This window comes from Cupressus sempervirens, chromosome 4 (genome assembly GCF_028749045.1).
Source record: "Cupressus sempervirens isolate cs-2001-9-10 chromosome 4, ASM2874904v1, whole genome shotgun sequence".
Taxonomy (NCBI): domain Eukaryota; kingdom Viridiplantae; phylum Streptophyta; class Pinopsida; order Cupressales; family Cupressaceae; genus Cupressus; species Cupressus sempervirens.
In genome coordinates, this window is record NC_143121.1 from 137,428,146 (window position 1) to 137,446,982 (window position 18,837).

The following is an 18,837-nucleotide window of genomic DNA, read 5'->3' on the forward strand; positions in this document are numbered from 1 at the left end:
ATATCCCTGAATCTAATAAATAGATTGAAACCCTTTATATCTCCTAAAGACTTAATGTAATAACAAAGATCTACACTAGCTGAATGAAAATCTATGGAATGCACAAGCTGAGTGAGGGTTTGATCGTTCTAGCTCTTCAACATAAAATGTAAAGATGATTGATTATTGATGTTGATCTCAGCAAAACCTCAAATATGCAGTAGTATAACAAGTGATCCTATAAGTGATTAGTGCCTTATCTATTGGGCAATTCACACAAAAACCTAACACACATCCCTGAAAATCATTGATATATGCGATACATCAGGACTTCCTGATCTATCTATCCACTTTGTGAATTAGACATTTGCATCCTTCTGAACCTCATACTTGACTTATCCCTTCATGAAATTTTCAATCCTATGATGAAGAATCAAGCATTTACATAACTCTTTGAGTCATAAGCAAAATAAATCAACATATACAACCAATAAGTTGCAACTGAGTTTCATATTCTTTGTTTACAAAACACAAAAGATCACAAACAACATGAATGGGAGACAAGATATCAGAATGAAGATTGACTTACTGCTACCTTATCATTCATTTCCTTGAAACAAATTACAATAAGATGCATGAAATTTAAATGCAAAGCTACCTAACAGATCAGACTATCTGTATTCTTATTTCTTGTTGTTCATTACATGAGAAATTTGTTGAAGAATGGTCTCTCAGTGCAAAAACTAGAACCAAATTTGATGATTGATCGACCATTAAAACTCATTTTAAATCAGTTTTGCAACACTGTGAAACTTGTGTCTGAAGGCCAGTTGCCTGGTTTTAAAAACTAGCTCGGACAACTAGCTAGGCTCTGAAAACTGACCCACTGATTATTTGCTCTACATACTTTCACCCTGTCAGATCCTGTCTCATGAAAAATTTGAGGTCAAAAGATATTTAACATCAAAGTTGCCTTCTCAGGTTTATATGCAAACAAACACGTCAGAAAACAACAAATTGGCTCTAGAATTGGCTTGAAAAACTAGACAAATGAACACTTGGGAAGACGAAAACTAGGGCATTGATTCTCTGTCATGAGGAGAATATGAATCTACGATTTGGGTTCATGATGAATAACAGGGTGCAAATGGCGAGCATTCAAAGTAAGCTACTCAGAATTACTGACTGGAAACAAAGTCTAAAAAGCAATTTTTACAAATGGAATGACCCTAGAAAAATGTGCAAATGGATTCGTCAAGACTTAAAAACTGGCACACTTTAAGCATTTTTAGTGGACAATGCGATGGTACAATCTATTCAATCTTTCCAATCACGAATTTCAAGTTATAACACCACAAACAGGGGTACCAAACAATCTGCACTTGCTGACACCAGTAAAAAGATAGAAATCACGTTCAGAATCGTGTTTGAAAATTGATCAAATGGATTTTTCAAGACTTAAAAAATTGAAACATAACAAGTCTCTGACATTTACAATGCAACACAATAGGAATTTCAAGATTTTGGTCAACTAGTCAAAATATATAACATGTCAAATAGGGCCTCCTAGAAATATGCACAAAGTGCAAAGGCATGAAAACAGTAACTGACCAACTTTGAGGGGTTCAAAACCTAATCAAATAAACTCAAAATAACTCGAAATCTGAAACATAGGTTCACTGGTATGGATATTAGACACTCCCAAAGGTGTGAGTCCTAACACATTTCTGTGTGTAAGTTATTTGAATGCAAGCACAACCTCCTGTCATTGTTTGATACTTAGGATAAAATATAGATTTGACACTAGCTCAAAACAGGACTTCACCAAATGACTAGGGATGTCAATTTAACTTCATGAAATGCTTAGGCATGCTAAATGAAAGGTGATAGAAGCATTAAACACCTTAGGGATCTCAGATGGACAGCTGGGTACATAGGTACTAAAAGCATTTATAGGGCTCAATTTTTCAATGGTGCTCAAAATTGCATGGTTTTTTTTAGTGCCAACAGAGTGAGGCATGTATGAATAGTGACCAGAATTGCTATGTACTTAATGATGATCATGAGGAGGAGTATGATCACTAGAGGTCAAATCTAGTGGAACATGAGCTACCATACATGGGGTATTTCTCTAATGAGCCAAAAGCTCCTATAAGTGAGCCACCTCCAAAGCCACTTTATCTTTTTGTACTTGAATCTACAAAATGACACTGTTATAAATATATGCTTTAGTGTACATAACCACATTAATTTTAAGTATGTTGTTAGCATAAATGGCTATATTGTGATATTTACAAATGGTAAATAAGATCTCAAATCTAAAAGCATGCCATATATGGACATATTTGAAGGGTATCTAAGTATTATCACCCAGAAGAACCATATGCCAAGAAAAGTGTTATAGGTGGAAGGGATGAAAGAGATCATGGATCCATCACTAGTAATACTGAGCCCATCTAATAAACCAAAAAGTGTGCAAAAAAGACTTTGGTTGACCATAGGAAGGGCAATAGGGGTTAGGAACTCCCAAGTGCCATAGCTAGGGGCCCAAAGGCAAGCCCTGGAAAAGAATACACTAGGTGAAATGTACATTTTTGGGTTTAGTAATGATGTGCCACACAATAGAGAACCTATGACTCCAAGTGTGATATGAAAATTGCAAATGCCATCATTGGTTGAGAACATTAACCATGGGCAGGTGAGGAACCAACCATCAGTAGCCCAGCCTCAGCTTATAGCTAGTTACTAGGTCTTTGGATACCACTTCTAGTCTTTCCACCAAGGGTGAGAGGATTGAATTCCCACTTTATGTAACAAATGTGGAGGCAATGCAAAAACTAGAAGATCAAAAGCCTATCATTCTGGACAAGTGAGCTAGAGTTGCACTTTCATGTCCTCCTACAACTGTAAGCTCATAGTAACTATGAAAAAAAGATCTTTAGGTGTCCTTATGCCACATTTAAAAAAATGCAAAGCTAGGGGAACACTTTGGATAGAAAATAATGGTGACCACTAGAGATTATGTTGGTTCATGGAGAACCCATCTCTGAACCCATTGCCAACCTAGCAAATCCAGGGCTTAACTACTTCCTAGGATTTCTAAATACTCTTGGCAATAAAAGTATTCTAAATCTGGATAGGTTTAGTGATAAAAAGAAGGGTCTAAAACCTAATCCCCTTCCAAGTTAGCTGGTGAACGAAAAATCCTAAAGAAATGCAATGTCTAAAAAAACCCTCTAGGCTTCATTGTCAAAAAGAGTTCAAATCACCCATTTGGCACATAAAGTAGTACCTTGCTTCCTAGTGGACAACAAGCCTAGTCCACCAAACTCCTTGGGAAGATAGCAAACTCTATGAAAGCCATGGTAAGAAGTGTTTGACACTTAGAGGAAGTCACATAATAGGCACTCAAGTTTGAGGTAAGAGGCGTTTGAAGGAGACCAATAGGATGAATAATAAACATGGGTGGTAGCCAACATTTTGGAGAAAATGTAGAATTTGCCTATAAGGGAGAGAGGTTTGGTGATCCAATACTCTAGCTTCTCTATTCTAGCAAGAACCACATTCTAGAGCTCAAAAGCTAGGGCTTGGAAGGCAAAGGGGATACCCATAAAATGAAAGACTTCCCCATGCTAAACCCATTTGCATTGACATTGCTCAAGCCAAGTAGGATGGGGAAGGGAAGACTACCTATAGCAAAGGGTTTTATGCCACTAAATAATAGACCCTAAAGCAAGACAAAATGTGTCAAGACATTGCAAAGTAGAGGCAATATTCTCTTCATCCTCTATGAGAGTGAGGAAGGAGTCATCTACGAAATGACCATTCACAAGCTAATCAAGGGAATCTAGGAGGGAAATACCCTAGACCCTTCTTTGTAAGATGGCATTTGAGAGAAAATACTTAAAACCTTCTGCTACCAACACAAATAAAGAGGGTTCCAATGAGCATCCTTGGTGTATTGATTGATAAAGCCCAAATGGTTGAGACTAATGGCCATTAATAGAGATTTAAGCAAAGGCATCTCCAAAAATCACCTGGACTAACTAGAAAAAAGTACGGCCAAACCCAAGAGCTTGAAGCATTTCAAGAATGAAAGGCCACTCAATCCTATCATAAGCTTTGGAAAAATCAATTTTGAGAAAGATGGCCCGTTGCTTTGAATTTTGAGCCCATTCCATCCCTTCCCATATAGTAATTATATTGTACAAGATATAATACAATTTGATAAAACCCATTTGTTCAAGGTGAATGATCTGAGGAAGAAGATGATGAATTTTAAGAGATATAGCCTTGGTAATGATCTTATAGGAGACATTCAACAATATAATAGGCCTCCAATCATAAATGTCTTCAAGGTCTCCTAACTTACGTATGAACTTGATATTCCCCTCATTAATAATATTTCCTAGAGAATGGGAATTATAGGCCTCCATGTAAACCTTATGCCACTCTGGACTAATCTCATCCCAAAATATTTTGTAAAAGTCACAAGGGAAGCCATCACAACTAGGGGCCTTATTGTTCACCATGGAGAAGATAGCTTCCTTGAGGTCCTCTAAAGTGAACTTCTACTCACATAATGCATATTGTTCTAGAACAAGTCTTTTATGTGTGAGAGCCAAGCAAGCTTGCAAGGCTTCACCCCAGGCTATTGAGGGACCTTGTGCTGTGAAAACTTTTTTAAAGTGGTGAATGAAAGCTTGGAGAATTTCAAAAACCTTGCAAAAGGTGTGCTAACCCTCTCAAATGCATTTGATCCCTAGCACAAAGTTGTGTACCCTCAATGCATCGAAGAATTCCTTGGTAGCTTGATCATCAACCTCCAGCCAGTGAAGGCGAACTTTGAGTTTAGCTCCTTGGGTAGTATAATTATCTACAACCTTCTTGTGGTGGTGAAAGTTGGTAAGATAAACTTGGAGATCCATATCAAATGGATTCATAGTGTTGGCTCATGATTTAAATTTTTTAAAATTAACCAAGAAACTAGACCAATACATTTAAGGCTAGCAAATTCCTATGATAGATGCACTGGATTGTAATCTTGGGCCAACTATAAGGTATAACTCCTTCACTTTAGGCTCTACAAAACCTAGGCAAGTTAACCTTGAGGTTCTAATATATGGTACTAGTCCAATTAAACATATAATCTAAACCAAATAAGAGTAGATGGAAACCTTTTGTCTTCTGATACTTATGCAATAACATAGGAACAAAAATAGCTACAAATCATAACCTATGAAATGATAAGCTAAGTGAGGGTTAATTACTTTCAGCCCACTACAAAACATGAAATACTAAATTTATTTGATTAAAATGATTTGTGCAAATAACTTTCACCTTAGCTTGCATTTGATTTAGTGATCAATGCCTTATCCATTAAAACATAGAGTCACTACCAGTAGGATGACCTAACTTGATTGCCTTCCAATTAAGTTTATCAACTGAAATCCCTAGATTCCATTCTTACTAGCATCCTCTTCATACATCCAAAAACCCTATTAGATAATTGAATCATTTTCTTAACTCGTTGAATCAAAACTAACAATAGCTCTAACACACAACTCATCCAAGATGTCTTAAATAAAATGAACCTTATTCATTCAATTATAAAGTTAATAGCATATGAGGAATTAGGAGATAGAATAAGAGAACATAGATAATTCATTGTAAAATCCCTTTGTATTTATCCTTGGAAAGACTGAATACATCAACTGGTAAAACTAAATGAAACTCAAGATATGTTACTTGATCTATCATCGATTTCCATTTATCTCAAAAAAATAAGACATAAAATGAAAATGGAATTTGCACAAGAGTGGATGTGTGACCTTCACTACTAGAGATCAGCTCAATTAGATAGGAAGTAAAACCAACAACAACCTGGTCTCGCAATACAACACTAGAACCCTTCTAGCATTATAGAGAAAACTGCCAACCACAATAATGAGAAAGAAAGAGAATGATATAGAAGAGAATGAATTCTAAGAATTGTTCTTCATCTACCATATGTCCACTTGGAAAACATCTCCTAGAAGTTAAAAGCATCTATCTAACCTCTCTTTGTAACTGCATATCAAATCCTTAACAATTTTGGCTCTCAAAAGCATAAAATATCTCAAATATTTGATGAAAAATAATTACTTTTGATGTGAGATATGGAAACAAGGCAAAGGCAAAAATTTAGTTGAAATGACCTCTAAAGGAAAGAAAAACTTTTTAGAATTCATTTAGGCTTCAACAAACTTTAATGTTTTCCCACCAACTGATTTTGGTACTGAAAGATGAATTCTAACCATTCTGCTGAGAATGCTTTGGAAAATACAAATCTACTTGTAGAGTGAACCAGTTAATATCTGTGCAAAACATGACCCAATATCTAGAAAATTTGTCTCCTCCTAGTTCCAATGGTATGCTACACTACATATTTTGGACAAAAATCATGCCCCTATGGTCCATTTTAAATTCTAGCTCCCAAGCCATGAACAAAACTTAAAATTTCAAAAATTTAAAAGTTGAGATAGTATAAACTATATAAAAAATTAAAATTCATCAAATCTACTTTTTTTTAAACATGTGTTGATTCATCCCTAAATTTTATTTTATTTCATTTTCAAAACTCCTAGTTCAGTGATGCCAAGTGTCGAAATCTAATTTGATAATCACCACTTGAAATGCACTTTAACTAATTAAAAAAAATATATTCCTACAACATTTCATAGTATCTTATTCCTCAAGATGTCATCCTTTGATGATCTCTCAATGACATGAGGAACACATTAATATATACTTAATATATTAATCCTTTAAATATTAACCCTTTAAATCATTTAAATGATCTCGCCATCATTTTTGGCTTACTGTAGTATCATACCACAATGAATTTCTCCTTGTGATCTAACGACATCTTTTATTTTCAGAGCATCATAACCCTCTTTGTTTTATCTTTATGCTTTCATAAGAGCATAAAGCTTTCATACCATGCCTCCTGATCTTATGCAATATTGTGTTGTTGGAGCTCTTTCACCTTGCTATTTCTGATTTTATGATGGGGCCTTCAATTATGCCATGTGGGCTTCCATTTCTCTCATATTTGGTCAAAAAATTGTTAGACTTCATTGCCAATTTCCTTCTCCACATGTCCACCACACATACATGCCTCCTTTCAAAATACATCGCGTCTTTGAGACACTTTACATTACTACTTTGATGTATTTAAAAGGTCATCAACAACTTTGTCCATGCAATGTGGGATATCTAAATACACCTTCTTCTGCAACATTGACATGTCCCCTTCAATGTGTGGATGCTACTAAGTTTTGACCCTCAACTATGGAGTTCTTCATTGTATCTTGTAGCTAACTTGGTGTGGAGATCCTTACATATGTCATCTTGCATTGGTGAGATTCCACTAGCACTAAACTCCATATTCCTCCTTAGTGAGTTGCTACTTTTCTCTATATGCAATAGCTTTGGCAAACTCTACAACTCACTTTCAATCTGGGTGTTGCTTTCAAATGCAGGGTGTGGTGTCTTGGTTGAATTTTAAAACCCTCCTATGGGAGCTTAGCCAACTATGGGAAAAAAATTTATCATTTAAAGCTAAGCCTCCTATAACCATAGGTTCCCTTCATGTCATTTGTGGTTTTTGTTACATGCAATGCAGGAAGCAAAAAAAATTCAAACCTTCCTTCATGCCATGGGTGATTTGTTCTAATGGTGCCTCCCCTACTACCCTAGATTGTTCTTTTCCTTTGGCATTATTTGCAAGCTCTACCCTACGGCTTTCTCCTAGCTAAAAAAGCTCCCTCCCATTATGGAATTGGATAGTCTTTCTACAAATGGTGTCCTTGTCTTCTTCTAATGCTATGGCTAAGAAAGCTCAAGTTTCTTCTTTGTCAATCCTCTCTTTTTATTTAAATGTGGAGCTCCTCATTCCTACCATGGCCTGTAATTAAGATTTCCATATACATGTGGAAGCTCAAAATCAATGGTGAGTTGGACAACTTACAATTTTTATCATGCTTTTCAATACTAGTAACCAAATATGGTATTGTGTTAAGGTTTCAGGTTATGAAAAAGAAATTATTTCTCACCTCTCTCATATGAAAACACGTATGCCATTAGGGAAGATTAGAGGACTCGGGACAATACCATATTCATCACTCAAGATATCATATCAATAGTAAATTTGGACCCAAATTTGGACCAATTTTGGTCAAATTTTGACCAAGGTTTGTTGCTATTTTTCTTGTCAAAACTTCAACCAACTTGTAGGCTGGTCAAAATTTCAAAGAATAACTTATAGTTTGGTCAAATTTTGATGAATGTATTCATAAAATTTTTGACCAACCTAGAATTTGGTCAAAATTTTTATAAGAAAAATAGTGAGGAACCTTGGTTGAAAATTGAATCCAAATGTACTAGTGTATTCAATAAGATTTATGAAGTGCAATGGAAAAGAAATTAGCCAAAATAGGGAGATTTTTTATTAGAGCCCTCAAAAATCTTCAAGTATGAAACTATGTATTAAAATTTGATCAAGAACTCCATGGCATGCTCACTATATAATAAACATACTTCATCTATTAATCATTTCATATCCTTTTATTGTCATTGCTAACTTGATGAAGTCAGTCAGGCCCCAAACTAGGTCTAACTATGAAGCATTTTCATTTTCGAACAACTTTCATTGAAAATTGACCCACTAATCATCTCAAAATGATTGAAATTAAATTTGATCACAAATTCACCATTGAATACTTATTTTAAATTATTTCTACACCACTATGAACCTTGCATTAGGAGGCACGTTGCCTAGCTTCAAAAACTAATTTAAACATGTAGCCAAGCTCTGAAATTATGGATATCTTGTCTCTCTGGCATATTTGATAGGCCTACCAAATCTTATCACATGATGAGATTAGGGTCAAAAGATATTGACCTCCAAATTTTTAACTTAAAACCACCTGCAAATAAACATGTTAGAAACAATAAATTGGGTTCAGATTTGACTTTGAAACCTAGGCAAACAGGCACCTAAGGTTTTGAAAACTGGGGCATTGGTTCTCTTTCATGAGAGGAATATAATTCTATGATTTGGACTAGTGAATAATAATAATAAAAAAATGGCAAGTAGTCAAAGTGGGCTACTTAGATTTGCAGAGCTGGGAACAATGACAGGAAAATTTTTTTTACAAATGGAATGGATCTAGAAATGTGTGCAAACGGATTTGTCAAGACTTGAAAATTGGCATGCTTGAAGTATTTTTAGAGTAAAACATAGATTTACAATCCATTTGATCTAACCTATAATGGATCTTAAGTTACGATATTAAAAACAAGGGTACTGATGAATTTACATTTCATAACACTAGTGAAACTTTATAATTCACAAATAGAATCACATTTGAAAACCAATCAAACAGATTCATCATAAGCTCAAATCAAGAACGTAAAAATTCTCTAACCCCTAGAATATAATGCAAAAGGAATTTCCTTATTTTATTCAATTGGGTCAAAGTTATAACAAGTCAAATAGGGCTTCCCAGAATTCAAAGTAATTCACATCAGCATGACATCAATAAATGACCAACTTTGAGGGATTCAAAACCTAGTCAAATGGATTTTTCATGAATCAAAATATGAATAATAGATTCTTTGATATGGACACTAAACTTTCCCAAACATATTATTCATGAAATGTTACTAGGTGCTTGATATTCAATAGCAAACTCAACCTCCTATCATTGTTTGACATATAGGTAAAAATGCAGATTTCGATGTTGCTCAAAATAGGACTTCACAAAATGGCTTAAAATGAAAATTTATCTTCATGAAACACATAGAAACACTAAATACAAGGTGTTAGAAACATTAAATAGCTCTTAGGCCTCAAATGGATATCTGGGTACATATGCATCAAAAAGTGCTTATAGGGCTTAATTTTTGCAATAGTACTCAAAATTAGGGCTTCAATTTTGAGTCCCAATAGTAGCTCTATCTAGGGATGAATGTCCCTTGTGGGAATTCTAAGGATTTAGATCTCTAGAGGAAGCAGACCACATACTTTACAACAAAACTTCTCTCGAACAACTTTATTGAAAGCAAGAAACAACTACTCCTACTATGTACACACGATGGCCCTAGGTCGTTGAACTTCAAATTTTTTTTTTACCTCTATCATATATTTTTTTTTCATCTACACTCTCATGAGGTAAGCTAAAAATATCTCTTCTATCAATTTCACCAATTAGATCAGCATCTTGAAAAAAATTACTTGGCAAAACAAAACAACTTCCTTCATTCTCATAATGCATACATACATCAGCATTAACCTCTACATCATGCTCACTATGAGAAAACAAATCAGCATGCTCATGATTATACAAACTGAACTAAAAATTGTCATGAACATATGATGTGATTCATGTTGCTAACTGAAAACATAAAGGTTTGGCATTCTACTTTATTCAACGAGTTACATGAATCAAAATTTTGCAACTCACCTTGTGTATCCTGATACAAAGAGTATGTAAAATATAATTTAACTTCATGTATCATGTCATCACATACTCAATAAGATTTAAAAATTACTAAAATATTATCATCATAGTCTTCAAGAAAAGGTTCAAAAAACATATGAAATGAATCCTCATTAAATTTTCCATCAATAGGAAGTTTACTAGCATCAATATTCTCATCAAAAAAAAATTTAGAAACACTTGTGGATGCATCAAACTCATTAGCATAAGACTCACCAACCTATAGAGAAGATTGATTTTCATATTCATGTGAACTTTTGTCAATACTTACTTCACTACATTAATCATCAAACCTCACCTAATGCAACTACAAATTATTATCATATACTCCATCCAGATTAGATAAAAAATCAATCAATCTCTCAAAATTGTTAGTAACATCACTCATAGGATTCTTTTTGTTAAATGTTAAATTAGAATCAAGAGATATCAAAAACCTCTCATTATCATCTATATAATACAAACACGATTTAACAACACTTTTGACAGTAGTAAATACGTCTCTACTAGTTTTCACTTCTTCTAAGAAATCCTCATGCTTATGTTGAATGTCTTCAAAAGAATAACAATGTTGATATGTAGGAGAACTAACATAGGGGTATAAATCATACCTCATGTCATGTATAAGAAATGCACACATTAATAAAGGTGAAGTTGAATCACACACTAGTGCATACCTTCCAAACTCATGTTGTAACAAGGCTGAAACCTTGTCAATATTCAACAAATCCTTTTCACAAACTTCTTCATCTTGATTACAATCATATCTTGAATAATCTAAAGAACTTATAACAGCAGCACCATTAGTCATACAATTTAAAAAATTATTATTACTCTCACAATATGTATCATCTTCCCTACAACACATCTTAACATTAGATGCATCATTGTATTCAATTTCACTACAGGAAGATATTTCAGGACTATTGTCAGAACCTTTTTCATTCTCAACCCTACTATCATAGGACTCATCACTTTCACTATAACTATCAACATTTTCAATTTCAGCAATACGGTAACCATTCTTTTCTAAATAACATTCACATTCTTTAAATATCCTTCCAAAGTACTAAATCTTTTCAAATATTTCTTTCACTATCCAATGTATTGAACAAGCCATGAAGACTATTAAAAACACAAAAGCCCATGATGATTCATTGAGTCTTTCTGAAATGGGAAGCTCTAAGATTTCCAATTTGAATTTCATGTAAAGTTGAATTGTATCTAAATCAGCTACACTTCCCACATTCCTTCAAATAGAAGGAATGACTTGACTATGAAGCTTTCCATACAATATGAACAAATTTTCATGTACTTCTTTATAGCTTGACAAAGTATTATCAGATCTACAATCTGAATCCATTTTGAAAATAAATCTTCTACCTCTTTATCCTAGTGCTGAAAATCAATAAATAGAGGCTTTGATTTTTAACACTTGACTTTCATGAAAGAGAAACATGAAAATCAAAAATACCTCAAGTGCTGATGCAAGATTTTGATCTACTGATTTGACGCGAGTGCATGTTGAAAATCCTTCACACCATTGATAAAAATTCCATAGATCCACAACCTCCTTGCTAGAGGATAAAGAAATCACTATTGTTATTTACTTTTTACACTTCATTTTTTACAGTAGTAGATTGTAAATAGCACTTTAAAACTTATCAAGAATTAAAAATTTCCTTTTCAAGAGACTACTAAAATTTTTAGATCTACCCCCACAATTGAATATCTATCAATATATTACAATAAAATTAACTAGGAAAAAACTGGAGTAGAGATTGAGAGTCACCACTCACACATTGTGAGAAATAAAACATAAGTTGTCACTTGACAAATCTAAACTAGACCTTCATATGTAGGAGAAATGTAGACCATTAAACCACTCTTGTAGATTTACAAACTTGAAAAGGGAACACAAACTTATGTTCATTCTTGACTCTAATTTTATAAGAACCCTTTCAAAAGAAAAAATCTAGCTAAATTGATTGATGATAAACACTCTTAACAACACAATTTAATCTCAACCTCAAAGGTACTACTGCAAATGAATAAAACTTCATTGGGGTGCATGATTTGGTGTAAGAAACTAGAAAGAACATTAGAGAACTTACTACTGAACATTTTTATGCACTTATTCTATTGCATTGAATCTCCTTCTTTCAAATTCTCAAGGTTTGTCTACCATTCAGATTCAATACAATCCCCAGTAGAGTCGCCATTTTGTTGGTTCTTGATTTAACAATTTTAAAATTAACCAAGAAACTAGACCAATACATCTAAGGCTAGAAAATTCCTATGATGGATGCACTTGACTACAATCTTGGGCCAACTATAGGGCATAACTCCTTCACTTCAGGCTTTGCAAAACCTAGGTGAGTCAACCTTGAGGTTCTAATCTATTGTACTAGTGCAATTAAACATATAAACTAAACCTAATAACAATAGATGAAACCCTTTTTTCTTTTGAAACTTATGCAATAACATAGGAACAAAATAGGTAAAAATCATGACCTATGAACTCATCAGCTAAGTGAGGGTTAATTCCTTTCAACCCACTATAAAATGTGAAATACTGAATTTATTTCATTAAAATGATTTGTGCAAATAACCTTTACCTCAGCTTGCATATGATTTAGTGATCAGTGCCTTATCCATTGAAACATAGAGTCACTACCAACAAGATGACCTAAGTTTATTTCCTTATAATTAATTTTATCAATTCATATCCCAAAATTCCATTCTTACTAGCATCCCCTTCATTCACCAAAAAACCCTATCAGATCATTGAAGCATTTACTTAACTCCTTGAATCAAAAGCAACAATAGATCTGGCACTTAACTTAACAAAGATGTCTTAAATCAAATGAACCTTATTTATTCAATTAAAAATTTAATAGCATGTGAAGAATTAGCAGATAAAATAAGAGAACATAGATACTTCATTGTAAATCCCCTTTGTATTCATCCTTTGAAAGACTAAATACATCAACTAGTAAAACTAAATGAAACTCAAGATATGTTACTTGATCTATCGTCAATTTCCATTTATCTTAGAAAAATAAGACATAAAATGAAAATGAAATCTACACAAGAGTGGATGTGTAGCCTTCACTACTAGAGCTCTACTCAATTAGTCAAGAAGTAAAACCAACAACAACTTGGTCTCATAGTAGAACACTGGAACCCTGTTGGTATCACATAGAAAACTACCAACTACAACAATGAGAAAGAAAGAGAATGATATAGAAGAGAATGAATTCTCAGAATTGTTCTACATCTGACATGTGTCAACTTGGAAAATATCTCCTAGAAGTTAAAAGCATCTCTCTAACCTCTCTCTATAACTATATATCAAATCCTTAACCATTTTGGCTCTCAAAAGTACAAAATATCTTAGATATTGATGAAAAATAACCAAATTTGATGCCAGATCTAGAAACAAGGCAAAGGAAATAATTTAGTTGAAATGACCTCGAAAGGCAAGAAAAACTTTTTAGAATTCATTTAGGCTTCAAAAAACTTCAACATTTCCCCCCAACTAATTATGGTGCTAAAAGATGAATTCTGCCTGTTTTGCTGAGAATGCCCTAGAAAATAAAAAATTTCTTGTAGAGTGAACCAGTTAATATTTATGCAAAATATGACCCCATATCTGGAAGATATATCTCCTCATAGTTCTAGTGGTATGCTACACTACATATTTTGGACAAAAATCATGCCCCAATAGTCCATTTTAAATTCTAGCTCCCAAGCCATGAATAGAGCTTAAAATTTAAAAAAATTAAAAGTTTAAATAGTATAAAATATATAAAACATTTAAATTCATCAAATCTATTTTTACAAAACATGTCTTGATTCATCCCTGAATTTGATTTTATTTCATTTTCAAAACTCCTATTCCATTGATGACAAGTGTCGAAACCTAATTTGATAATCACCATGTGAAATGCATTTTAATTAATTAAAAAAAATTACTCCTGTAGCATTTCATACTATCTTATTCCTTAAGATTTCATCCTTTGACGATCTCCCAATGACATGAGGAATACATTAATATATACTTAATATATTAATCCTTTAAATCATTTAAATGATCTCACCATCATTTTTTGCTTCCCATAGCATCGTATCACAATGAATTTCTCCTTGTGATCTCATGACATCTTTGATTTTTTGAGCATCATAACCCTCTTTGTTTTATCTTTACACTCTTACAAATTTTTTAAGAGCATAAAGACTTCATACCATGCCTCCCAATCCTACACCATATCATGTTGTCAGAGCTCTTTCACCTTGCTATTTCCAATTTTATGACTAGGCCTCCAATTATGCCACATGGGCCTCCATTTCTTGCATATTTGGTTGAAACATTGTTTGAATTCACTTCAAATTTCCATCTCCATGGGTCCACCACACATTCATGCCTCCCTTCAAAAAACATAGTGTCTTTGAGACACTTTACATTACCACTCTGATGTATCTAAAAGGTCGTCAACAACTTTGTCCATATAATGTGGGATATTTGAATATGCCTTCTTCTATGACATTTAGATGTCCCCTTCAACAAGTAGATGCTGCTAAGTTTCTACCCTCCGATGTGGAGTTCTTTATTGTATCTTGCACCAAACTTGGCATGGAGATCCATGAATACACTGTCTTGTATCAGTGGGATGCTCCTACTACTCAACTCCACGTTCCTCTTTTTTGAGTCATTGCTCTACTCTGTATGCAGTGGCTTTGGAAAACTCTACAAATCACTTTCAATGTGGGTGTTTCTTTTGAATACAAGATGTGGTGTCTTGATTGAATTTTAAGACCCTCTCGTGAGAGCCTAGCTGACTGTGGGAGAAATTGTTATCTTTTAAAGCTAAGCCTCCTCTAACTGCAAGTTCCCTTCATGTTGGTTGTGGTTTTTTTTACATACAATGCATGAAGCAAACAAAATTCAAACCTTCCTTCATGTCATGGGTGATTTGTTCTAATGGTAGCTTCCCTATTACCCTGGATTTCTCTTTCCCTTTGGCATTATCTGCAAACTCTGCCTTATGACTTTCTCCCAGCCAAGAGAGCTCCCTCCCATTATAGAAGTGGATAGTCTTCTTGCAAATGGCACCCCTATCTTCTTCTGATGTTGTGGCTAAGAAATATTATATTACTTCTTTGTCCATATGCTCTTTTTTTAAATGTGGAGCTCCTAATTCCTACCACAAGATTTCCATATATGTGTGGAAGCTCAAAATTGATGGTGAGTTGGACAACTTATAGCTTTTATCATGCTTTTCAATACTAGTAACCAAATATGTTATTGTGTTAAGGTTTCAAGTTATGAAAAATAAACTCTTTCTCACCTCTCTGATATTAAAACACTTATGCCATTAGGGAAGATTAGAAAACTCAAGACAATACCATATTAGTCAATCAAGACATCATATTCAATAAGATCTATGAAGTGCAGTGGAAAAGTGTTAGATTGTGGTGACTGATTAGGAAAGTATTGTACATACTTCATAAATAGTGGGGTTCGGGGCATCGGCCCGAAAAATTTTTTTTTGGGAAGTAGCGGACATGGTAGCCGACATATTATGGCCAACATATGGCCGACATGTTATAACCCTAAAGTGGTTTAATACTTGTATAAAAAGGGCTTAGGGTTGGGTATTTTTCATGTGTGGTGATACGAAATTGGTTCTTGCAGCGGTATTGAGCTGTAAGGGATTACGGATTGTAATCAGGTTCTAATCACTGGATTATAATAAGATCAGAATTGTTGTTTGGTGGACGTAGCCCAGGGATTGGGTGAACCACGTTAAATCTTGGTGCCTTGTGTTCATTTCTGTGTGTTCTATTATTTTCTGTTATTGGTTATATTTACATGTAGTTTTTATTTTTGTCTGTGGTTTATCCTAACAAGTGGTATCAGAGCAAGGTTGTCTTTCAGTTATCCTCTGCAGGAAAGTCTCATGGTTAAGTGGGAGTCTCACAGTTGAGTGGGAGCAATGGCAGATGAGGGTAAGTTGAGGGTTGACAGGTTTAATGGGCAGAACTTCCAGTTATGGAAGATGCAAATGGAAGACTATTTATATCAGAAGGATTTATGGAAGCCGTTGGAAGGAAAAGCCAAGAATCGGGGAACTATGTCAGAGGCTGAATGGGATCTTTTGGATAGAAAGGCACTCGGAAGCATTTGGTTATGCTTGGCACCATCAGTGGCATTTAATATTACAAAAGCAAAGATGACAGAAGATTTGATGAAAACACTAGCGACATTGTATGAAAAGCCCTTCGCTTCAAATAAGGTATTTCTCATGAAGCGTTTATTTAATATGAAAATGGCAAAAGGTGGATCTGTTGCAGATCATTTAAATGAGTTTAATACTATTACTAGTCAATTATCTTCTGTGGGTATCAATTTTGATGAAGAAATTAGGGCTCTCTTGATTTTGTGTTCTTTGCCTGAAAGCTGGAATGGCTTGGTAATGGCGGTGAGTAATTCTATTCCTAGATCTAGTACCCTAAAATATGATGATGTGATCGGTGTTATTTTAGGTGAGGAAACTCGTAGAAAATCCTCAGGTGGATCTACATCAGGAAGTGCTTTAAATGCACAAAGCAGGGGCAGAATGACTGAAAGAGGAAGTAACTTTGGAAATCATGGGAAATCAAGAGGAAAGTCAAAGAGGAGCAGGTCTCAATCGAGAGGACCAAATGATTGTTGGTACTGTGGGAAACCAGGGCACAAAAAGAAAGATTGCTAGACTCAAAAGAAAAATGAAGGAGATAAATCAGATGGAGACAAAGAGGCAAATGTGGTAAGTAACAAATCCGAAGAGGATGCTTTGCTTCTGTCTTTAGAGAGTGTTGATGATTCATGGGTTTTAGATTCTGGTGCTTCTTTTCATGCTACACCTCATAGAGGTTATTTCATTGATTATGTCCAAGGGGATTTTGGGCTTGTTTATTTGGGGGATAATGAACCCTGTCAGATTGTTGGAAAGGGAAAAATTAAGATTAAGTTGCAGAATGGGAATCATTGGCTACTACATGAGGTAAGACATGTTCCAAAGCTAAGTAGGAATTTAATTTGAGCAGGGCAACTCGGTGATGAGGGTTGTGCAGTTACTTTTAATGATAAAAATTGGAAGGTTTCAAAAGGTTCCCTTGTAGTAGCAAAAGGTGTGAAAGTAGGCACCTTATATCTTTGTACAAGTCATATTGTTCCTTCTACTTTGATTATTTCAGAGAAAAATGAATATTCAGGAACAATTACTACAGTTGAGCAGGGAGAACAAATAGCTGCTGTAGATTCTGAGACAACGTTGTGGCACAATAGACTTGGGCACATGAGTGAGAAAGGTATGAAAGTACTTCATTCAAGGAAAGTTTTACCAGTTCTAAAATGTGTGAATATGGATTTCTATGAAAGTTGTGTGTATGGAAAACAAAAGAGAGTGAGTTTTGTAAAGACTGGAAAGGAAAACAAAAAGGAGAAATTAGAGCTTGTGCATACAGATGTATGGGGACTGGCTTAGGTATCTTCCCTTGGTGGCTCTCATTATTATGTGACATTTATTGATGATGCAACTAGAAAAGTATGGGTTTATTTCCTTAGAAAGAAATCTGATGTATTTCAAACTTTTAAGAAATGGAAATGCTTGGTTGAAAATGAGACTGGTAAGAAATTAAAATGTCTCAAATCCGATAATGGTGGTGAGTATTGCAGTCATGAATTTGAAGATTATTGCTCCACAAATGGTATTCATAGACAAAAAACTATTCCAAGGACTCCACAGGAAAATGGAGTGGTTGAATGCATGAACAGGACTATAATGGAGTGTGCAAGGAGCATGAGGTTGCATGCAGGGTTGTCCTTACACATGTGGGTGGAGGCTGTCAATACTGTAGTATATTTGATTAATAGAGGTCCCTCTACTCCTTTGGGCTGTGGTATTCCAGAGGAAGCATGGACTGGTAAGAAGGTTAGTTATTCTTTTCTCAAGACCTTCGGTTGTGAAGCTTTTGCTCATATAGACTCTGAAAATAGAACCAAGCTAGAAGCTAAATCAAATAAATGTGTCTTTGTTGGATATGGCATTAATGAATTTGGCTACAGGCTTTGGGATTTTGAAAATCATAAAATTATAAGAAGCCGGGATGTCATATTCAATGAAAAAGTGTTGTACAAAGATCTGTTGCAGCAACATGAGAAGAAAGAAGATGATTATGTAGTGCTGGATGATACTCCAAAAGCTGATGTTACAGCCATTCCTCATGATGTGCAACAACTGCAAAAACAAATACCACACACACCAGT